Source organism: Mobula hypostoma, chromosome 7 (assembly GCF_963921235.1).
Source record: "Mobula hypostoma chromosome 7, sMobHyp1.1, whole genome shotgun sequence".
Lineage (NCBI taxonomy): Eukaryota > Metazoa > Chordata > Chondrichthyes > Myliobatiformes > Myliobatidae > Mobula > Mobula hypostoma.
The window spans coordinates 143785659-143810723 of NC_086103.1; the positions used below are offsets into that span (position 1 = coordinate 143785659).

Consider the following 25065-nt stretch of genomic DNA (forward strand, 5'->3'; position numbering starts at 1 on the left):
CGCAGCTACAACTGCAAGTAGTGCATCCAGCTGCAGCCTCTAACAATCCGCGTTAGGGAGTTGGAGCTGGAATTGGATGAATTCCGGATCGTTCAGGAGGCTGAGGGAGTAACGGATAGGACATATAGAGTGGTAGTTACACCCAAGGTGCAGGACACAGGAAGCTGGGTGATAGTCAGGAAGGTGAAAGGTGTTAAGCAGCCAGTGCAGAGTACCCCTGTGGCCAGCCAGATCAACAACAGGTATACCACTTTGGATACTGCCTGGGGAGGGGGGGAGGTGGGAATGACCTAGCAGAAGAAAGTCACAGTGGTCAGGTCTCTGGATTTGTGACTCAGAAGGGAAAGGTGAGAGAAGAGACAAGCTGTGGTGATAGGGGATTCATTCGTTAGGAGAACAGAAAGGAGGCTCTGTGGATGTGAATGAGATTCCTAATGGCATGTTGCCTCTTGGGCGCCAGGGTCCGGGATATCTTGGATCGACTGATCAGTACTTTTAAGTGAGAGGGTGATCAGCCACAGGTTGTGGCCCATGTAGGTAGGAGGAGTGATAAGGCACTAAGTTAGTTCAGGGAGTTTGGTGCTAAGTTAAAGGGCAGGTCCTTGAGGGTTGTGATCTCAGGATTGCTACCTGTATTACATGCTAGTGAGGTCAAAAATGGGAAGATCATACAGCTTAATGCGTGGCTGTAGTGTGGTGTAGGGTTTTGGATGGGAACCATACAGCCAGATCAGATGGTAGAGATGTTGGTAAGACCTCTGACAGAGGTAGGAATCAAAAGGTTGAGCACGTTGCAACTAATGTCCTGAACTATGTGTATTTCACTGTAAGAAGTGTTTTAGGAAAGACAGATGAGCTCAGGGCATGGATCAACACATGGAATTATGATATTGTAGCCATTAGTGAGACTTGTTTGCAGGAGGGGCAGGACTGACAGTTCAATATTCTGGGGTTCCGTTGTTTTAGATATGACAGAGTGTGAAGGATTAAAGGGGGAGGGGTGGATTTACTAGGCTGGGAAAATGTCGTGGTAGTGCTCAGACAGGAGAGATTCGAGAACTCATTTAGTGAGGCTTTATGGGTGGAACTGAGGAATAAGAGAGGTATGACCATGTTCATGGGGCTAGATTATAGACCACTCGACAGACCACAGGATTAAGAGGAACAAATTTGTAGAGAGATCGTAGATTCTTGCAAGAAATATAATCTTGTTATGATAAACAAGAGAAAGTCTGCAGATGCTGGAAATCCAAGCAACACACACAAAATGCTGGAGGAACTCAACAGGCCAGGCAGCATATATGGAAAGGAGTACAGTCGATGTTTCAAGCCGAGAACATTCAGCAGGTCTTTACCATAGATGCTGCCTGGCCTGCTGAGTTCCTCCAGCATTTTCTGAGATTGGTATAATAGGAGATTTTAATTGGGACGCCCATACGGTAAAAGGACTAGATGGGATAGAGTTTCTCGAATATGTTCAGGAAAGTTTCCTTTCTCAGCACATAGAAGTCCCAGTGAGAGAGGGTGCAACACTTGATCTGCTATTAGGGAATGAGACAGGGCAGGTGACAGAAGTTTGTGTTGCGGAACACTTTGCATCTAGTGAGCATAATGTCATTAGTTTCAAAGCAAATATGGAAAAGGATAGGTCTGGTCCGTTGGTTGAGATTTGAAATTGGAGAATGGCCAGTTTTGATGGTATCAGAAATGACCTGGCAAGTGTCCACTGGGACAGGCTGTTTTCGGGCAAAGGTGTACTTGATAAGTGGGAGGACTTTAAAAATGAAATTTTGAGGGTACAAAGCTTGTATGTGCCTGTCAGTATAAACAGTAAAGATAACAGGCTTAGGGAACTTTGGTTTTCAAGAGATACTGAGGCCTTGATTAAGAAAATAAAGAAGTTGCATAGCAGCTATAGGCAGGTAGAAACAAGTGAGGTGCTTATGGAGTACAGAAACTGTAACAGAACACTTAAGAAAGAAATCAGGAATCAGGGGGGCTAAAAGAAGGTAAGAGGTTGCACTGACAGACAAGGTGAAGGAGAATCCTAAGAGATTGTACTGATATGTTAAGTGCAAAAGGATTGCAAGGGATAAATTTGGTCCTCTGGAAGATCAGGATGGTAATCTATGCATGGAGTCAATAGAGATGGGGGAGATCTTAGATGGATTTTTTGCATCAGCATTTACTCAGGAGACAGACACAGTCTACAAAAGTGAGGCAAAGCAGCAGCGAGGTTATGGATGCTGTAAAGATTACAGAGAAGGAGACGTTTGCTGGCAAATTAGGGTGGATAAATCCCCAGGGCCTGAACAAGGTGTTCCCTGGGATCCTCTGGGAGATAAGTGCATAAATTACAGGGGCCCGAGCAGAGGTAAATGACAGGTGAGGTACAGAGGATTGGAAGATAGTTAATGCTGTTCTGCTGTTTAAGCTCTAAAAATAAACCAAGAATTTACAGGCCGATGAGCCTTTCATCAGTGGTGGGAAAGTTAATGGAACGTATTCTAAGGGAGCAGATATATGAGTATTTGGATAGGCATGGACTGATTAGGGATAGTCAGCATGGCTTCATGCGTGGTTGGTCATGTCTAACCAACCTTATAGAGTTTTTTGAGGAAGTCACCAGGAAAATTGATGAAGGCAAAGCAGTGGATGTTTAACAAGGCACTTGACAAGGTCTCGCATGGGAGGTTGGTCAAAAAGTCACTTGGTGTTCAAGATGAAATAGTAAATTGGATTAGACATTGGCTTTGTGGGAGAAGCCAAAGAGTGGTAGTAGAGGGTTGCCTCTCTGACTGGAAACGTGTGACTAGTGGAGTACCGCAGGGATGGTGTTGGATCTGTTGTTGTTTGTCATCAATAACAATGATCTGAATGATAATTTGGTTGACTGGATCAGCAAATTTGTGGATGGCATTAAAATTGGGAGTATAGTTGACAGCAAGGAAGACTATCAGAACTTGCAGCGGAACCTGGACCAGCTGGTAAAATGAGCTGAATAATGGCAGATGGAATTTAATGCAGACAAGTGTGAGACATTGTACTTCGGTAGGACCAACCAGGGTAGATCTTACATGGTGAATGGTAGGGCACTTATGAGTGCGGTAGAGCTAAAAGATCTGGGAATAGAGGTCCATAATTTATTGAAAGTTGTGGCACAGGTAGATAGGTGTCTAAAGAAAGCTTTTGGCACATTGGCATTCATAAATCAAAGTATTGAGTACAGGAAATGGAATGTTGTGTTGAAGTTGTATAAGATGTTAGTAAGGTCAAATTTAGAGTATTGTGGGTAGTTTTTGGTGACCTACCTACAGAAAAGATGTAAACAAGGTTGAAAGAGTACAGAGAAAATTTACAAGGATGTTGCCGGGTCTGGAGAACCTGAGTTACAAGGAAAGACTGAATAACTTAGGAGTTTATTCCTAGGAACGTAGAAATTCAAGGGCAGATTGGATAGAGGTACTGTATAGAATACTATGAGGGGTATTAGTAGGGTAAATGCAAATAGGCTTTCTCCACTGAAGTTTGGGAAGATTAAAAGTTGAGGTCATGGGTTAAGGGTGAAAGGTGAAAAGTTTAAGGGGAACATAAGGAGAAACTTCTTCACTCAGAAGATCATGGGAGTGTGGAATGAGCTGCCAGTGCAAGTGGTGCATGTAAGTTCAATTTCAGCTTTTAAGTAAAGTTTGAATTAGCACATGGATGGTAGGGGGATGGAGGGTAATGGTTCGGGTGCAGATCGATGGGAATAGACAGTTTAAATGATTCTGCACAGACTAGATCGGCTGAAGGGCCCGTTTCTGTGCTGTACTTTTGTATGACTCTATGACTCTTTCTAGATCCATATGCTGCACACCAAGGACTGACTGAGAGGCTTCTACTGAGCCATAATTCTGTAGTATTAGATTTTACTTTTATCTGCCTTTTGTGCCGCATAGTGTTTGCGGTTCATCTGGTGACACATCTCCACTGCTGCACTTTATTCTCAAATATGAGAAAATCTGCAGATGCTGGAAGGGTCTCGGCCGGAAACGTCGACTGTTTACTCTTTTCCATTGATGCTGCCTGGCCTGCTGAGCTCCTTCAGCACTTTGCGTGTGTTACTACAATTTATTCTTCTTATTTTTTTCCAGCTCAGTGTCATGGTGCTTTCAATTGGATGACCTAGAGGAAACAAGTTGAAGAAATGGTACATTATTAATTGGCTATTATGAACATCTCACGTCCACGTATTGTTTGCTGTTCATGTGCTTTTAAACCATTACACAGACAAGCTGCAAATGATGCAAATCAACCATCATCTGCTGCTGCCCCTCCGGTCTGAATGTCCCATACAGGGTTAGTTGCATTTCATCTTGGTTGAGGTTCTGTTGATAGAACATTACTGGAAGGTTGGAAGCCACCAATCATGATTCAAACAGATAAGAGGACAAATGTTTTCAGGGGTGGCTCTGCAGTGACTTCTTTCAGCATCTTGATACATATGGCTCTTTGAGGAACAAGAAGCTATTAAAGGAAAATACGGAAAGTTTGGGAGACTTGCACGCACAGTGCTTTGCCAGGAAATGTGTATTTTAGTTGTCAGGTTGTACAGGATAGGAATATCCTACAGGATAGGATAATCTGCATGTACCTCATGCATAAAGAAAGTGTAAGGGAAGTCCGAATGATCATTAATCAAAACTGAAAATTTAGCAAAAGGAATAAAGCATTGCACAAAAAATAGCTTTCAAAACTTTTGTGAGAATAGTATATGTCAAGATAGAACATTTAATTGATTTGTAGTTAAGTTTAAAAATCATACAATTTCTAATATTAAAGTTGGAAAGTATATTCAGATAGTTCCATTCAGCCTCTTGTATTGAATGCAATACATTATTGAATGAAGACTCCTGCATTATCATACGATGTTAATCCAGTCGATATTTTGCCAATAACACATTGATTATTTGAATAAAGCCCATAGAAATTGGTTTCATGTCCCAAGATCTGTTTTTTTTATTTCAACTCCTCTATATATTAGCTTGTATATCTGCTTTAACACATTTTCAGTACAGAAAGGAGACCAAAACTACCAATTTATTATATAATTTGAAACACACTGCTAATATGTCAATATTGGCTTTAAAATATAAAATAGTAAATAAACACTTACAGCTATCAGTCTATTTGTCCAGTCCCTATACACCTCCATCACCCACCGGGGTAGCCTCAAAGTTCTCCGTTTCTTTCTGGACGCCAGGCCCAACCAGTTCTCCTCCAACATCACTCTTCTCCGTCTGGCGGAACTGATCCTCACTCTCAATACTTTCTCCTTTGGTTCCTCCCACTTCAATCCAACAAAAGGTGTAGCCGTGGGCACTTGCGTGGGTACCAGTTGTGCCTGCCTTTTTGTCGGCTATGTGGTCTATGTTCCAGGCCTACCTAGTACCACTCCCCAACTTTTCCTGATGTCTGATGACTGTATTGGTGCTGCTTCTTGCACCCACGTGGAGCTCATCGACTTCATCAACTTTGCCTCCAACTTCCACCCTGCCCTCAAATTTACCTGGTCCATTTCTGACACCTCCCTCCCCTTTCTCAATCTCTCTGTCTCTATCTCTGGAGACAGCTTACCTATATATATCTTTTATAAACTCATTGATTCTCACAGTAACCTGGACTATACCTTTTTCCACCTGTTACTTGTAAAAACACCATCCCCTACTCTCAATTCCTCTGTCTCGGCCGCAGCTGCTTTCAGGATGAGGCTTTTCATTCTGGAATGAAGGAGACATCCTGCTAAAAGAAAGCGGCTTCCCTTCCTCCACTGTCAATGGTGCCCTCACCCGCATCTCTTCAATTTCAGGCACGTCTGCCCTCACCCCATCCTCCCGCCACCCCACCAGGTATAGGGTTCCTCTTGTCCTCACCTACCACCCACCAGCCTCCGCATCCAGCATATAATTCTCTGTAACTTCTGCAATCTCCAACGGGATCCCACGATCAAGCACATCTTTCCCTCTCCCCCCACGTTTCGCTTTCCACAGGGATTGCTTGCTATGTGAATCACTTGTCCATTCATCCCTCCCCACTGATCTCCCTCCTGGCACTTATTCTTGCAAGCGGAACAAGTGCTGCACCTGCCCCTACACCTCCTCCCTCACTACCATTCAGGGCCCCAAACAGTCCTTCCAGGTGAGGCGACACTTCACCTGTGAGTCTGTTGGGGTCATCTACCCTATCCAGTGCTCCTGGTGTGCCTCCCTGGATATCGGTGAAACTCAACATAGATTGGGAGACCGCTTCGCCGAGCACGTAAGCTCCATCTGCCAGAAAAAGCAGGATATCCCGGTGCCCACCCACTTCAATTCTACTACCCATTCGCATTCTGATATGTCAGTCCATGGCCTCCTCTACCATCGCGATGAGGCCACACTCAGGTTGGAGGAGCAACACCTTATATTCCATCTAGGTAGCCTTCAACCTGAAGGCATGAACATCGATTTCTCGAAATTCTCACAATTGCCCCCCCCTCCATTCTCCTTCACCATTCCCTATGTCCATTTCACTCTCTCAATTTATCTCTTTACCTGTCCATCACCTCCCTCTGGTGCTCTTCCCTCTTCTCTTTCTTCCATGGTCTTCTGTTCTCACCTATCAGATTCCCCCGTTCTCCAGCCCTTTATCTTTTTCACCAATCAAATTCCCAGCTCTCTACTTCATCACTCCTCCTCTCCCGGTTTCACCTATCACCTTGTTGTTCTTCCTCCCTTCTCCCACCTTCTTACTTTGACTTCTCATCTTTTTTTCCCAGTCCTTATGAAGGGTCTCGGCCAGAAACGTCAACTGTTTATTCTTTTCCTAGATGCTGCCAGGCCTGCTGAGTTCCTCCAGCATTTTGTGTGTCTTACTGAGTCAATTTGTTCATTGGCAAAATGACAAATGAAAATACAGAATTTTTACAACGTAATATAAAATTAATTCAGAATAAATAATCTATTTGCCAGCAAGTTGATTAGGAAATTTAGGAGAAAGGATGTGCTAAACTCACTATTTTAATTGCCTGCCCACTTAAGTTTTTCTTAAAGATAGCGGAATCAAAGGTTATGGGGATAAGGCAGGAACTGGATACTGATTGTGGATGATCAGGTGGTGCTGGCTCGAAGGGCTGAATGGCCTACTCCTGCACCTATTGTCTATTGTCTATTGTCTTTTTGGCTTAGAACAACATAAGAAGCCGATTTTCAGTAGAGTGGAAGGATAACAGTGTGCTTGAGAAAAAAATAGGCTATCTATTTTTCTCATGGTCATAACTTTTCAATATTAATGAAAGAGGGCATCTTAATGGTTAGTAAAACATCTAAAAACAGGGAGCTATACTGGTTATATAGTACAAACATTGGCAAGATGAGGTACTTCAAATCTTTTCACTAAATGGTCCACTCACTAGCACAAGAGATGTTGGAAATCCAGAGGAACACAGACAAAATGCTGGAGGAACTCAGCAGGTCAAGCAGCATTTGTAAAGAGTAATAAACAGACAACTTTTCTGCCGAGACCCTTCATCAGTTCTGGAAAGGATGGGAGAAGAAGCCAGAGCAAGAAGGTGGGGAGAAGAAGAGGAAAAGGAAGAGAAAAAGCTAGCAGCTGAAGCCAAGTGAGGGGGAAGGTGTGTTGGTGGGGACGGGGAGGGGTAAGTGAGAAGCTGGGAGGTGATAACTGGAAAAAGTAAAGGATTAAAGAATATGGAATCTTCAAGGAGAGTGGACCATAGGAGAAAGGGAAGGAGGAGGGACACAAGACGGTGGTGATAGGTAGGTGAGGAGAAGAGAAAGGGTAAGAAGGGAGCCAAAATGGGGAATGGAAAATGGGAGAAGGGGAAGGGGGGAGAAATTATCTGAAGTTAGCAAAATTGATGGTCAGTGTCAGGTTAGACTCCCTGGATGTAAGATAAGGTGTTTCTCCTCAGACATGAGAGTGGCCTCATGTTTGGGGCCCTGAATGGTGACGAGGGAGGTGCTGAAGGGATAAAGTGTAGCACTTGTTCCGCTTGCAGGAAAGAATGCTAGGAGGGAAATGAGTGGGGAGGGACAAATTGATAAGCAAGTCATGGACACAGCAATTCTTATGGAAAATGAAGAGTTTATTTATTTAGAGATACTGTATAGCATGGAACAGGCCCTTCAAACCCAATGAGCTGCACCATCCAGCAACCCAGCTATTTTACCTTAGTCGAATCACAGGACAACTTACAATGACCAATTAACCAGCTAACCCATATGTCTTTGGACTGTGAGAGGAAACAGCACACAGAGGATTGCTGAGCCTTTGAATCATCAATGGGGATGGGAGAGGTTCCGGAGGATTGGAGGGTTGCGGATGTTGTGCCTTTATTCAAGAAAGGGAGTAGAGATAACTCAGGAAATTACAGACCAGTGAACCTTACTTCAGTGGTTGGTAAGTTGATGGAGGAGATCCTGAGGGCCAGGATTTATGAACATTTGGAGAGGTATAATATGATTAGAAATAGTCAGCATAGCTTTGTCAAGGGCAGGTCATGCCTTACGAGCCTGATTGAATTTTTTGAGGATGCGACTAAACACATTGTTGAAGGAAGAGCAGTAGATGTAGTGTATATGGATTTCAGCAAGGCATTTGATAAGGTACCCCATACAAGGCTTATTGAGAAAGTAAGGAGTTTTGGCATCGAAGGGGACATTGCTTTTTGGATCCAGAACTGGCTTGCCCACAGAAGGCAAACAGTGGTTGTAGACGGGTCATATTCTGCATGGAGGTCGGTGACCAGTGGTGTGCCTCAGGGATCTGTTCTGGGACCCTTACTCTTTGTGATTTTTATCAATGACCTGGATGAGGAAATGGAGGGATGGGTTAGTAAGTTTGCTGATGACACAAAGGTTGGAGGTGTTGCAGATAGTGTGAAGGGCTGTCAGAGGTTATAGCAGGACATTGATAGGATGCAAAACTGGGCTGAGAAGTGGCAGATGGAGTTCAACCCAGTGGTTCATTTTGGTAGGTCAAATATGATGGCAGAATATAGTATTAATGGTAAGACTCTTGGCAGTGTGGAGGATCAGAGGGATCTTGGGGTCCGAGTCCATAGGATGTTCAAAGCAGCTGCGCAGGTTGACTCTGTGGTTAAGAAGACATACGGTGTGTTGGCCTTCATTAATCGTGGAATTGAATTTAGGAGCTGAGAGGTAATGTTGCAGCTATATAGGACCCCGGTCAGACCCCACTTGGAGTACTGTGCTCAGTTCTGGTCGCCTCACTATAGGCAGGATGTGGAAGCCATAGAAAGGGTGCAGAGGAGATTTACAAGGATGTTTCCTGGATTGGGGAACGTGCCTTATCAGAATAGGTTGAGTGAACTCGGCCTTTTCTCCTTGGAGCGACGGAGGATGAGAGGTGACCTGATAGAGGTGTATAAGATGATGAGAGGCATTGATCGTGTGGATAGTCAGAGGCTTTTTCCCAGGGCTGAAATGGTTGCCACAAGAGGACACAGGTTTAAGCTGCTGGGGAGTAGGTACAGAGGAGATGTCAGGGGTAAGTTTTTTACTCAGAGAGTGGTGAGTGCGTGGAATGGGCTGCTGGCAACGGTGGTGGAGGCAGATACGATAGGGTCTTTTAAGAGACTTTTGGATAGGTACATGGAGCTTAGAAAAATAGAGGGCTATGGTAAGCCTAGGAATTTCTAAGGTAAGGACATGTTCAGCACAATTTTGTGGGCCAAAGGGCCTGTATTGTGCTGTAGGTTTTCTATGTTTCTAAACCCACATGGATCACAGGGAGAATGTAAAACTCCTTACAGATGATGCTGGTTTTGAACTCGAAATTCCGAAATGCCCTGAGATGTAATAGCATTGTGCTAACGACTATGCTATGCTATCGTGGAGGCAGGGAAACGTGTGTTTTGAGGTAGGATCCCATTGAGGATGGTGGAGGTTACGGAGAATGATGTGCTACATACGGAGGCTTGTGGGGTGGTAGGCAAGGACAAGGGACACAATGCCTGTTATGGTGGTGGGAAGATAGGGTGAGGGCTGATGTCTGGGAAATGGAGGAGATGTAGCTTTTCCACCTATCACCTTCCAGCTTTTCAATTCATATCCACCACCACCCATCACCTTTCCCCTCACCTGGCTTCACCTATCACATGCTCGCCTATATTCCTCCTCCTCCCCCCTCCCCCTTCTTCTTCTGGATTTTTCCCTCTTCCTTTCCAGTGCTGATGAATGGTCTTAGCCCAAAACACTGGCTGTTTATTCCTCTGCCAAGTTCCTCCAGCAATGTGCGTGAGGTCTACTCACTGCTCTCTTGCTGTCCCACCACCACTTTGACACCATTGTTCTGCTATTGAGATTGCCAGTTAACTCAGTTGGTAAGTGTCACGGGGAAAAGAAAATCAATGCCCTCTGACATCACTAAGACATCTAGAGAGCCTCTGGCTGGGGGCATTCTTTTCTAATCCGATTAGAACACTTCTCTTGAATCTTTGGGCCATTGTTCCTCGGTTTATTTTCCACTTCATTCAAGTGAAATCCTCCTGAGACCCATTATGGTGACTCATCTGACAGATGTCAGGCAACATCCAGATGCATTTTCTTTGCAGGCCACTAACTTCCAAGTTGCCAGTGTAGGCAGGAAGCTGGCCAGGAAATTTGCTAACAGGCATAAGCTTTGCTAGGGATGAAGACTCTCACTCTTGTCGTACAACAAATTCTTGCAAAATTTCCACGTCAGATCAAATCCCTCCGACAGAGGCACAAGGTGTATTTTTGACAAAATGTATGACTGAACAAAACAAAAAGCTTGAAACATTAGCTTTGTAATCCAAGTTCAGTGATGTCAGTATAACTGTAGTGATTAATGTAATAATTATCAGAAGGATCAATTGATTATAGTAATGAATTAATATCTGTCACTATTTAGTAAACAAGTTGCCCCCCCCAGAGACAGCTAAATGATGTAGTCAGTGAAAGTTACTCATGAACCAGTTGGACAGTTAGGATAAGACTATTTATCTGTAAAATCAACTTCTGAAAATATACGAGGAATTCCCAAGAGTATCTTACTAAAGAGAGAAGAACCAACGGTTGCCTTTATACTGCATAGTTTAATGATTTGTAATGTATCAATGAAGTCTGCCTCTACACTCAAATGTCCTGTGCTCACCTGAAATGAAGAAGGAAGAATGATGCAGAATCACGTGGCTGGAAAGAAACATTCTAATGAGCTATGAGCCAGCATCAGTCAATCGCTGACAGAGACACATGAATCAAGCCACAGATTGACTGCTTATGACAGAGGTTAGTTCATCAGCTTCCCCATATACAGCCAATAGCAGCAGAGCAGGATAAAGCAATTTTTACAGAGTGGAAGAATTCCCAAGGCCTTAGAGATCATTGCTTATACCTGTACACTTCTAACTTAATCAACAGAAAAGGATTCCACTTTGTCAAGTCCATCAAATTTGTCACTGACAACACTGCATCATGCAAGGCTGGGCTTACCCTCAGTTCATTGCCTCCATTTTAATGCAGTCGATGATACAATCATTCACAATTTTACAGATGCCAATATGGCATGGAAAGCATTTTATCCCTTGAAGAATCAGAAACAAACTGTTCAAGGACTTATTGAGTGAATTCCAAAATCTTTAAAAGATGTTCAGATTAATCACTACAGTTATAGAGAAATCACTTAACTTCGAAGCCAATGTTTCACGCAGAGACAAAGATTATAGATTAAGAAAATGGGTTAAATTATGGCCAACAATTTTCAATGAATTTTAAATCTAACGTAGATAAAAATAATATTTTCTATATAGAAAAAAACTGGAAGCACTGAGCTGAAATATGAGGATCTATATGTGTGAATCTTCAAAATGTTTGAAACAAGCAGAAAAATAACAAAAAAAGACTCCTGGATTTGCGGTTCCTATAACTAGAAGAATAGAGTACAAGCTAGTTTTTCCTCAGCTGTTTGAAGGTTTGCTTAGACTGGGGCTGGGCTCTGTGAATAGTCAGATTGGTTTATTTATCATCTGCACATCAAAACATACAGAGAAGTGTGTCATTTGCATTAACAACCAATGCAACCTAACAATGTGCTGGGGACAGATTGAAGTGTCACCAGCACCAACATAACATGCCTGCTATGCTCGGCAGAACAACACGGAATGCAACAGAACAAAACCACAGCTGCAAAACAAGCTCCTATCCTCCCTCCCACCCTACCACACACACAGACAGTCCTCAAACGCCAGGAGAGGCCTCTGGGCCTCCAGCAGACTCGCAGACAATGGGTCTTTGACACCAGACCCATAGACCCAGGACTTCGGCCTTCCGACTTTGACTTCTGGACTTCCAATCGAGCTTTGATATCAACCCCAGCTGATAATGGAACCCTGAACTCCAAGCCTCAAACTCCAGACTCGCCAATGATGGAACCCCAACTCCAACTCTGAATTTTGTCTTAAATTCAGAGGGCTACACGGAGTGACTGGATATCAGTGTGCATCATGTTAAGTTGAAATGATTGGGTAAATAAACAAAAAAGAAACTGCAGCGTTGTAGACAGAGCTCAACACACCACAGAAACCAGCCTTCCCTCTAGGACCCTGTCTATACTTCCCACTGCCTCATAATCAAAGTGTCCACCTACTTCATTCTCTCTTCTTCCCTCTCCCATCAAGCAGAAGATACTGAAGGCTTGATACCTCCAAGCTCAAGGACAGCCCTATCCCACTGTTATCATGCTCATGAACAAACCTCTTGTACGATAAGGTAACTCTTGACTTCACAATCTACCTCATTCTGATCTTGCACTTCATTGTTTACCTGCACTGCAGTTTCTCTGTATGCAAGCCAAGCTTTTCACTGTGACAGTAATAAACAAGTACCTCTACCAATAACCAGTAATATTTCTGCTGCCTAGTGAACCTAGTATTGGGAGGTATTATCTAACCTATTAGACACATGCTTTTCAGAAGAGAAACTGGGAAGCATTCAGAGTGATAGAGACCGGTACTCACAGAGACATAGGAGATGGCAGAGGCGAGATCTGGGATCAGAGAGTCGGCAGCATTGTTGAAGCAAAGTGATTGCCGACATTCCAGGTTGAGACCTTGCATTAGGATTGAGGACAAGGTAGATTGTACAAAGTGGAGAAAAACTATTGGGAGAAGTGGTGAATAAATTGTACATACTTGAGACCCAAACAGAGAGGCCTGAATCTGGAGACTACCTCACTCCCCACCACCACACGGGTCCACCTGCCCGGCACCTCCCAACTCACTTGGTTCCAGCTATCAAACCCTGTCTCAGTCCTCCTCTCACCTCTTTATACTGGCTATCTTGTGGCTGTGTTTTCCACTCGCGTGGGTTGCTTCCACAGATGCTATTTGACTTCCCGAGTTACTGCAGTAGTTTTTGTTTCGTTTTTGCTGGCGGCACCTTTCTCCACTCCGGTGGATTGGTGTAAAGATAATTGATGCAACATTGATAGACTTTGTATAACCAAAGTTATTGCAGGAAAGTCGCGGTAAATGAAAATAAGTTATAGATCAGTCAAGATCAAAATAAATGAGCTGCTACAATGCCGATTCCTGTTCCTGTGTTGTGGCATATTAATTGCATAACTGTGAACAGAGAATTATTAATACTGAGAAGCATGATCTGACCAACGTTGTAAAACATATTGTGAAAATATGTCAGCATTCTGCTTATATATGTTCAAAATAACGTGTTTCAAAAGTAGCATTTAAAAGCAAATTAGGCACAATGATTTTAACGCCTTACATTTTAGAGGGCGTTCCTTTGGTTGCATGCATATATCTCATGTCCTTCACCGGCTTTCGTTCAGATGCAACTGCGAAAACTGGGGGGGGGGGGGGGGACACATCAAGCCCGGCTCACGGGCAACAGCATACACTGGACCAGCGCCGGTACATCCAGAGAACCCGAGATCAAGTGTCCCTGTGATTACGACTCTACGGTGGCGACAGAGATGAACTACAAAGCCCAGGCTGCAAAGCGAGCGCAGGCGCGGCAAAGCCAGGAGCGGGGATCCTTTCCCCAATGAGGTATTGTACCGGCTCGATCATATGGTGTTCTACCAAGAATATGATTCAATGCTTCGCCCTAGAGAAAACGAATGAGAGCTTGTTGCCGCTGCATGACATACACTGGATTTTCAAGGTTTTATTCCCACTAAAAAAAACTATTTTTGAAATTTTCTGGTGCCACGTGTAGAAGAATTCTATTGTAAAAAATTGAGAGCTGATTGGCAGATGCAATTTGACAAGGATGTATGAATATTGCGGAGTATAAATCTTGGCACGGATCGACAGAAATGAGCATATTTGCCGCTAGGTAGGCCGGGTGTTACCATGTAAAAAGGCGTGGTGTGAAAATGGAAATGAACTTGTCAAAATTTGTTACTGTCTAACACTGTTGCGGAGCGCCCTGTTCTTTCTAGTTTATTCCGAAATAACTAAGGGTTTCGATTCACGCAGGTAACTAGTGGCTTCAGGTAAGGTTATACATTGTCTAGTATGCTGCGTTGTCATTAACTACAATTGTTATTTATGAGCATTTATTAACTAATAGACAGCCACATCTGTTATCCGCCGTGTTTTAAACTCTCAGAAAACCTCAGAAGTATTCCATTAGCCTCTCTGTCCAATGCAGTTAGATTAATGTAAGATTGAGGGAGTGAATGTGGCATGTAGTAAAGCTGAATTAGAACCAGGACCGTCCATTGATAATTAACTCCAATAGTATTTAAATAACTTCTAATGGACTGGTCAAGATGACTTTCCAAAGCTACTCCCGAGTTTGCTTACATCAACCTAATCGTGTCCGTACCCCAGGGAAGCAGGCTCCGTCATTTACCATGATTTATAGCTATCAATGACTTTAAAAAGGAAAGGTATTATTTGATAATGGTACAGTGCTGCGCTTTTGTTGCGAGTTTTAAAGCAGAGAAAGATTATGTGGCTGGGTGATATTTGGCGGTGCTGAAGGGAACACCTTCGTATGGAGGCTGTAGTGTGGTTTTGTTATCTCTGTTCATTTCTAATGCCTAACAGTATTTGGCGTCCGATACATTCACAGTGAAACGTACCGCGGAACTGTTCGGAAAAGAAACCAGGAAACTCCAAACAGAATGGCTGCACCCGCGGATGTGTTGCATACTGACAAAAACTGACGTTGCCCATGGATTGTTCTATGTTTTAAGCAGCTCCTGTCCTGATATTTGTTGAGTTCTATCTTATGCTCAGACATTAGGATTCTCACAGACAAAAAGTTAAGAAGCGATCTGTTTTATGGTACAGTTGGTATCACGATCAATGTCGGATCAATGTGTTTTAATCTGGGACATTTGAAACCGTGCGCATAGTTTAGGTCCCAATTCTAGTTCGCATCAAAATGTATTTAACACGCATAATTTTGTTAAAATAGCAAAACATGTTTTAGTGGAAATTAACCACTTGCCGTCCAGTTACTCATAATAAATATGCCTGCTTCAAGTTTTTGCGTGGCTGGGTTAGTTAACATAACTTCGAGTTAAAGATGAAGTTGCTCGTTGGATGTTGCGGGAACAATCCTGGCACCCAGAAAGTCCAGATTACAAGAGTCCGCAATGAAGCTCTAGCTTTCTTGGTAACCTTGTCTAAGCCGAAAAGTATAATAAAATCAGGTTGTCTCTCGATTAGACGTCATTCCATTGATGTATTTGAACAATTCGTGTGCTTTTAGAAAAATTCGATGATAACAAAACCGAAGGATGGTTTTAAAAAACTGTATCAGCCATGAAACGACTGGCTTTTCTGTTCTCGCACGGTAAAGCTGTAACTTGCATTCCGTGGTAGCGCCGCTCTGAATTTAAGCTGTATGCCAGACTCTCTCACCTTCAGTTTCGACCATTAAATGAAATTATCATCTTTAGGAGTAATGCTTTCCCGTGCGACAGTGACAATCTAGTGAGGCTTTCTTAGTGCTGAAAAAAATCAATGTGAAACGGCTTGTTGCAACTGGAGAGCCGGAGGTTTCCAATGGATGTTTTCGGCAGCTTGGCAGAGACAAGCGATGGCCCCAGCGTGCCCGCGCCTCGCCCCCCACCCCTCCCCCGGTCGATCTTGTACATCGATTATGTGGTATTTTACTCTGAGCGACTGAAGACCTCTCTTTCTTACACTTGTTCACGTAACCCGCCTCCAATCAGGTAAAAGGGAACGCTCCTTCCTGCGTGCTCTGTGGTGTCAGAATACTTTCTCCAAAAATTTCATCTTGTGAGTTTGCAGTGGGAAGGAAATACCAAAACAAAAGATATTCACTGGAGTGTTTTTTTTCGGACATGAGAACGCGTGTCGGGACCGGTTACTTTCTGTTCCACGGGGTTAAAGCATGGGTCACTCTAGTACCTCGAAGTACGCTCACTGTTTTGTGGACAAAACACATTGTATCGAAAAAAAAACTTAGTCTAGGCTTAATGTAACTTCGAATTGTCTTGGTCACGAGGAATCTGCAGGGTTCATCTAATGCCATCAGTACTTCAACAATGTATTTTTCAATACTGGATATAAACTCACATATTATACTTAACTTCTGAAGTGAGCGCTAAAGAATCGTTGAAACAAATAACGATACTACAGTACGATTGGCCAGAGTTCTGTGGGTTCTGAGATGAGCCCAAAGTGGAAGCGGCAGACTTTACCACAGATGGGTTATAGGTGCTGTACCTGATAAGGTGTTTTCCTTCCACTATTTGCTCAGGGCTGTGTGCTCTGAATGCACGGACTGGAAGTTTTCAGAGTACTGAATGCTCCTTCTGCACTGTGAGCGTCTTGGGCTCGGAGACGGTGGGGTCGTTGCATCTGTTAAAGGAAGTTTTGAGCATTACCTGGAATAGTTTCCGAGAGGTGATCACTTTCTATTACAGAGTTCACTGCAGAATATTCTTTTCAGCAGTCCAGTGTTGAATGTATGCGTGAAATTACAGTATTTTACTCGTTAAAAATAAAGATTAGTGTTATTTTTTCATGTACCTAGAAACACACAGTGAAATGCGTCGTTTGAATCAACCGCCAACACAGTCTGCGGATGACCTGCGAGTGTCGCCTGCTTCGGGCGCCAACATAGCGTGCCTACAAATTACTAACCCTAACTCGTATGTCCGTGGAATATGGGAGGAAAGCAGAGGAGAAGAATGTACAAACTCCTTACAGGAACTGGAGCCGGACTGCTGGCGGTGCAAAGCATTGCGCTAACCGCTACGCTATAGTGTGCAGTAGGTATTGTGGGCAGGACCGCTGGGAGGCGACTGAGAATACCATCCCAGAACACCAGAGGCTCCGATTACTTCTGTCAGATGGAAAACATGTGCATGAGGTCTTCCTGTTCCCAGGATAAGCCTTCTCCATATAACCCTGTTGTGACTGAACAAAGTCACCGGAGAGACACTGAAGCTGGTGGATGTCGAAACAAGCAGCAGGCACTCTTTGAAGACGAGGCCTTCCTGGCCCAATACTACATGGTATTTCTATATGCTAAAGACCAAAGGTAACCGTAAGACAATTCTATAGAGAGAGACAAGAGAGAAGGTGCTCAAAAAGCTGAAATACCGAAAGGTGCATGAGTCACCCGGACCAGAGGAACTGCACTCTACGGTTCTGAAAGGGCTGGCGTTAGAGACTGTGGTGGCATTAGAAATGATCTTTCGAAAATCATTGGACTCTGGCATGGTGCCAGAGGACTGGAAAATTGCAAATGTTACTCTACTCTTTAAGAAAGGAGGAAGGCAGCAAAAAGGAAATTATAGATCATTTAGCCTGACGTCAGTGCTTGGGAAGATGTTAGAGTCAATTGTTAAGGATGAGGTGATGGAGTACTTGGTGACACAGGACAAGATAGTACAAAGTCAGTATGGTTTCCTTCAGGGAAAATCCTGCCTGCAGAACCTGTTGAAACATACAAGGTAAATGGTAGGGCACTGAGGAGTGCAGTAGAACAGAGGGATCTGGGAATGCAGATACAAAATTCCTTAAAAGTGGTGTCACAGGTAGATAGGGTTGTAAAGAGAGCTTCTGGTACATTGGCCATTATAAATCAAACTATTGAGTATATGAGTTGGTATGTTATGGTGAAGTTGTATAAGGCATTGGTGAGGCCGAATTTGGAGTATTGTGTACAGTTTTGGTCACTAAGTTACAGGAAGGATATTAATAATGTTGAAAGAGTGCAGAGAAGGTTTACAAGAATGTTGCCGGAACTTGAGAAACTGAGTTACAGAGACAAGTTGAGTAGTTTAGGACTTTATTCCCTGAAGCTTAGAAATATGAGGGGAGATTTGATAGAAGTATATAAAATTATGACGGGTATAGATAGAGTTAATGCAAGCAGGCTTTTTCCACTGAGGCTAGCGGGAAAGGGGAAAGTTTAAAGGGAACATTGGGGGGGCTTCTTCACACAGAGAGTGGTGGGAGTGTGGAATGAGCTGCCAGATGAAGTGGTAAATGTGGGCTCACTTTTAACATTTAAGAAAAACTTGGACAGGTACATGGATGAGAGGTGTATGGAGGGATATGGTTCAGGTGCGGTCAGTGGGACTAGGCAGAAAAATGGTTCGGCACAGCCTAGAAGGGCCAAAAGGCCTGTTTCTGTGCTGTAATGTTCTATGGTTCTATGGTTCTATGGAATTCTTTGATGAGATTACAAGTAGGATAGATAAAGGTGATGTAGTGGGTGTTGTATATTTGGACTTTTAGAAGGGCCTTTGACAAGGTGCCACACATGAGTTGCTAACCAAGTTAAGAGCCCATGGTATTATAGGAAAATTACTAACATGGTTAGAGCATTGGATGATTGTTAGAAGGCAGTGAGTGAGAATAAAAGCATCCCTTTCTGGTTGATTGCCAGTGACTAGTGGTGTTCCACAGGGGTTGGTGTTGGGACCACTTCTTTTAATGCTGTATATAAATGATTTAGATGATGGAATAGATGGCTTTGTTGCCAAGTTTGCAGATGATACAAAGATAGATGGAGGGGCAGGTAGTGTTGAGGAAACAGGTAGGATGCAGAAGGACGTAGATTGGAAGAATGGGCAAGAAAGTGGCAAATGAAATACAATGCTGGAAAATGCATGGTCATGCACTTTGGTAGTAGAAATAAATGTGTGGACTATTTTCTGAACAGGGAGAAGATCTAGGAATCTGAGATGCAGAGGGACTTGGGAGTCCTTGTGCAGAACACCCTGAAGGTTAACTTGCAGGTTGAATCAGTGGTGAGGAAGGCAAATGCCATGTTCGCACTCATTTCAAGAGGTCTAGATTACAAGAGCAAGGATGTGATGCTGAGGCTTTATAAGGCACTGGTGAGGCCTCACCTTGAGTATTGTGAACGGTTTTGCGCCCCTCATCTTAGAAAAGACGTGCTGGCATTGGAGAGGGCCCAGAGGAGGTTCACAAGGATGATCCAGGAATGAAAGGGTTATCATATGAGGAACGCTTGATGGCTCTGGGTCTGTATTCGCTGGAATTCAGAAGGATGAGGGGGGATCTCATTGAAACCTTTCGAATGTTGAAAGGCTTAGACAGAGTAGATTAGTTGCAGAAAGGATGTTTCCCATGGTGGGAGAGTCTATGATAAGAGGGCACAGCCTCAGGGTAGAGGGGCGCCCTTTCAAAACAGAGATGCGAAGACATTTCTTTAGCCAAAGGGTAGTGAATTTGTGGAATTTCTTGCCACATGCAGCTGTGGAGGACAGGTCGTTGGGTGTATTTTAGGCAGAGATTCATAGGTTTTTGATTGGACGTGGCATCAAAGGTTACAGGGAGAAGGCTGGGAACTGAGGTTGAGGAGGATATACTGTAAAAGAAAAGGATCAGCCATGATTGAATGGTAGAGCAGACTCGATGGGCCAGATGGCCTAATTCTGCTCCTATCTCTTATGGTCTTATGCTTCTTCTGAGTTGCATATAATTTTCAAACACCTCTAACACTCCAGACTCCCAAAATAAATGTTAATCCCCGTCATCTCTCTGGCTGCATTCATGCATATGCAAACATCTCAGGTGATCAACCCCAGCCTGCAACTCCAGGAAGACCATTGTTCAGAGCTGCATTTTAAATTCAATCTACAATCCACATGCCAGATGGAAGACTAGCTGCTGCTGAAATTTAATGTTTGCTATATACCCTAACTCCAGAATATGCCCTCACAACCCAGCCATTTCTTATTCAATCACAACAAGAAGCCATTTCATTTCTTCTAATTTTAATCACATGCTGCTGCATTTGGAGCAAAATAAACCTGGTAATAACTGGAAACTAGTTTGCTTTCTCGCAAACTTCCATAATGCGTCACACCAGAGGTATTTTCTTGCTCATTGCTGTTTGTTTCTTGTTTGGGAAATGTTGGCTCTCCCATTCAGCAAGAACACTATACAAAGCACCCTCATGTATCTGTCCAGCCCTTGGACCAAGTCAGTACCTTAACTCACACCTATTCTTGCTGTAGATCAAGCTGGTTGACAATACAATGGGAAAGACCAGAGTCAGGAGGAGGCCAACCTCCACCACTCTCTGAGGAAGCCTTACTGATAATTGGATTAAGAGAAATGTCAAACATGGCAATACTAGAGGACACCCCGATATTTTCACATTTCCTTTCTTTATCCAGCCATGAGATAGCCTGGTGCTTAGTGTTCTCATTCATTTGATGCTGTGTGACCTTCATGTTATGTTCTGTGCCTTTTCTTCTCTTTAACCAGGTTAATCCAGTGACTTGGGTCCCACTGAACAAGAGGTGGAGGGGAACCACTGTTATGGAGATGCACCATCATTTACTCCGTTTGTCCTAAAACCAACACAGAGTTCGCTATCCGCAGTGGTGACAGGGTTGAGTGTGAGGGTGGGACTATTGGTGGTGTCAATGGTAAGTGAGAGAAGTCTGCATGGGGTCGGACAGACAGTTAGGAGCTGACAGTAGTGGAAAGAAAAGGCTAGTAAGTGAGTACCAAAAAACAGGCCAGATATTATATTGTGCTAAACAAGACAGAGATGCTGCAATCTTAAAATAAAGATCCTTTAAGTATTCAGCAATTACCTGAGGCGTTGAATTGTTAGACCATGAGCTTTTTATTATCTCAGAGAGTATGCAGAAGTCTACTTTCATACTGTAAGTGTTTATGGTACAAGACATCAAAACTGTAATCAATCATAAAATTGTGTGGTTTATTTTATGAATACTGATTTATCTTGGAGCCTGCAGCTCCCAGAAAAATATCTTTGATCGAATCTGAAAAGTGGTGTGATTGAGTCTCAAAGCTGCATGATGTCTATCATCTCTAAAAGGTTGGCATTCACAATAATAAGAACTTCAGTCACAGCATTGATCTTCGCTAGCCTGCTCTTCAAAAGATCAGTGGTGGTGACCATGACATGACAGTGTTTCAATGAGAGGCTCTATTTTGCAATTATTGTCCTTTTGTTTCCCTGGGTTGGTCTGTGTATAGAGAAGAGGATGTGAAGAGGTTCAAGTGATATTGACAAATTGAGTGAATGGGAAAGAACTTGGCTAATATTGAAAAGTGCAATTATCCAATGTAGTCACAGATCAATACAGTATTTTTAAAATAAGAATTGAGGTAATTTTGTTCAAAGAGATCGAGCTATCCTTAGACACAATTCACCATGCAGGTGTAGAAAGCAATTAAGTTGGTCTTCATTACAAGAGGATTTGAAGACAGGGATATAGATGTTCTCTGTAATTATAAAGTGCCTTAACAAAACCACAACTGGAACATTACTTTGGTCTCCTTACTTAAATAAAAGGTTATTTTTACCATAGAGGAGTTAGAGTGAAAATTCACCTGGTGAATTCCAGTAATGATGGGTTTGCAATACGTGGAAAGATTAAGAAAGCTGGACATGTATTATCACGAATTTAGAAGAAAGAAGGCGGTCTTTTGCAGAACTCAACAGGCAGAATGCAGGGAGTATGCTTCCCAAGGCTGGGGAGCTAGAAAGAGGTATCTCAAAATAAGGGGTAGGGCATCTTGAACCGAGATGAGGTGAAAATTCTTTATCAAGAGGGTGCAAGTCTTTGAAATTTTCTACCCCAATGGGGTGTGGAGCCTCAGTCATAAAACACATTCAATCAGAGATCAATAGATAGGGAATCAAACAATATGGGGATTCTGCAGGAAAATGGACCAGCCCTATTTCCCAGCTAATTTTCCCTCTAACATGTTCTCACAGCACTCTATCAATCCCAATACCTTTCCACGTATTTGTACAGCAGCCAACTAACCTACCAACCTATGCGGCTTTGAAAGGTGGGGGGAAATCTGAGAATCCAGTGGAAACCTGTGCATTGGCAGAAAGAGCATGTAAACTCACATAGTCAACACTAGAGGACAGATCGAAACCAGTCATTTGTCCCCTCACTCCACTAGTCTCTGTCTCCTTGAAGTCTCTCTACATATTCCTCTTGTACACATTCCCTCCAAGGGAAGCAAAAGCTGTCTCATTGTGAGATGGAACCTCTTTCATTGCTGTACTAGCAGCATCAATATGATGCCCTTGTGTTCTTATCCAATATCTGATGCAATCTCAGAAAGCTTGCTTGCCAATGTGATGTGGTGGCAGTCAGAGGAGTATAGTGTGCAACAAGGCTTCAAGTTTGCAGCTACAAGCAACTCAAGAATATTCATCTGAACACTGGTATTCCATTTTCAATAATAAGGGTTGATAATGAGCCTTTTGTAGTAGATTTTGTCAAAAGGACAGGCAGGAAGGCAAAGAGGTAATGTTGGTTTGTAGGGAAAAAATGAAATCAAATCGCTTGAAAGAGGTGACATAGGGTTGGAAGAGATTGAATCATTGTGGAAAGAGCTAAGGACCTGCAAGGGTAAAAGGGCCCTGATGGGAGTTATATGCAAACTCCCAAACAGTGGTAAGGATGACAGAAAATGCATGCTAAAAGGGCAATGTTACAATAGTCCTGGGGGATTTCAAAATGCAGATGGATTGGGAAAATCAGGTTAGGCAGGATTGCAAGAGGAGGATGTTCCAGAATGCCTATGAGATGGCTTTTTAGAGTAGCTCATAGTTGAGTCCTCTAGATGATCAGCCATGCTGGATTGGGGGTTAAGCAATGAACCAGAATTGATTAGGGCTCTTTAAGGTAAAATAACCCTTAGGGGTAAGTGATCATAAGATGATCAAATTCACCCTGAAATTTCAGAAGGAGAAGCTAAAGGCAGATGTTTCAGTATTACAGTGGAGTAAAGGGAATTACATTGGCTTGAGAAGAGTGCTCCATGAGTATTCTAAAGGTGAGAGGACATAACCATGGCTAACTAGAGAAGTCACAGCCAACATAAAAGCTAAAGAGAGGGCATTTAATAGAGCTAAAATTAGTGGGAGGTTAGAGGATCAAATACCAACAGAAGGCAACTGAAAAGTCATTAAGAAGGTAAAGATGGAATATGAAAGTAACCTAGCCAAAAATATTAAAGAGGATTCTAGAAGTTTCTTCAGATACATGAAGTGTAAAAGAGAGGCAAGAGAGGATATTGGACTCCTGGAAAACTATGCTGGAGAGGTAGTACTGGGGTATAAGGAAATGGTGCATGAACAGAATAAGTATTTTGCACCAGTCTTCACTGTGGAAGACACTAGCATAATGGTGGGAGTTTCAGGTGTCAGGGGTCATGAGGTGTGTGAAGTTACCATTATTAGGGAGAAGCTTCTTGGGCAACTGAAAGGTCTGAAGGTAGATAAGTCACCTGGACCAGATGGTGTACACCTCAGAGTTCTGAAAGAGATGGCTGAAGAGATTGTAGAGGCATTAGTAATGATCTTTCAAGAATCACTACATTCTGGAATGGTTCCGGAAGACTGGAAAACTGTAAATGTCACTCCACTCCGCAAAAAGGGAGAGAGGCAGAAGAAAGGAAATTATCAACCAGTTTGTCTGACCTCAGTGGTTCGGAAGATTTTGGAGTTGATTATTAACAATGAGATCGCAGGGTAATTGGAGGCACATGATAAAATAGGCCATAGTCAGCATGGTTTCCTCAAGGGGAAATCTTGCCTGACAAGTCTGTTTGAATTCGTTGAAGAAATAACAAGCTGAATAGACAGAGGAGAATTGATTGATGTTGTGTACTTTGATTTTCAGAAGGCCTTTGACAAAATGCCAAACACGAGGCTGCTTAACAAGCTTCGAGCCCATGGTATTACAGGAAAGATTCTAGCATGGATAAGGCAGTGGCTGATTGGCAGGAGGCAAAGAGTGGGAATAAAGGGAGCCTTTTCTAGTTGGCTGCCGGTGACTAGTGGTGTTCCACAGGGTTCTCTGTTGGAACAAATTCTTTTTACATTATATGTTGCAAAGTTCACAGATGAAACAAAGATAGGTGGAGGGACAGGTGGTTTTGAGGAAGTAGAGGTGCTGCAGAAGGACTTAGACAGATTAGGAGAATGGACAAAGAAGTGGCAGATGGAATACAGTGTTCAGAAGTGTATGGTCATGCACTTTGTTAGAAGAAATGAAAGGGTTGACTACGTCCTAAATGGAGAGAAAATACCATAAAACTGAGGTGCAAATATACTTGGGAGTCTTTGTGCAGGGTTCCCTAAAGGTTCATTTGCAAGTTGAGTCTGCAGTGAGGAAGGCAAATTCGATGTTACCATTCATTTCAAGAGGACTAGAATATAAAAGCAAGAATGTAACGTTGAGACTTTATTAAGTACTTGTGAGGCCTCACTTGGAGTATTATGAGCAATTTTGGGCCCCTTATCTTGGGAAGGATGTGCTGAAACTGGAGGGGGTTCAAAACGGGGTTCACGAAAATGATTCCAGGATTGAATGGCTTGTCATATGAACAGCTTTTGATGGCCCTGGGCCAGTTTTTACTAGCATTCAGAAGAATGATGGGTGCGTAATTGAATGCTGAATGGTCTTGATAGAGTGGATGGGGAGAGGATGTTTCTTGGATCTTTCCTAGAGAGTCTAAGTCTAGAGTCTCTTGAGGAAGGATGTCCT

General features: G+C 43.1%; 1 protein-coding gene across 2 annotated transcripts in view; it reads left to right on the plus strand.

Annotated features, from left to right (window-relative positions):
- Window positions 1–14368: 14368 nt before the first annotated feature.
- Window positions 14369–25065, plus strand: part of sgcg (sarcoglycan, gamma) — a 620033-nt gene continuing 609336 nt past the window's right edge. For both annotated transcript variants that reach the window (XM_063054200.1, XM_063054198.1), the window contains exon 1: window positions 14369–14541. The gene's annotated coding sequence lies outside the window, so the exon portion shown is untranslated. The remainder of the gene's footprint in view (window positions 14542–25065) is intronic.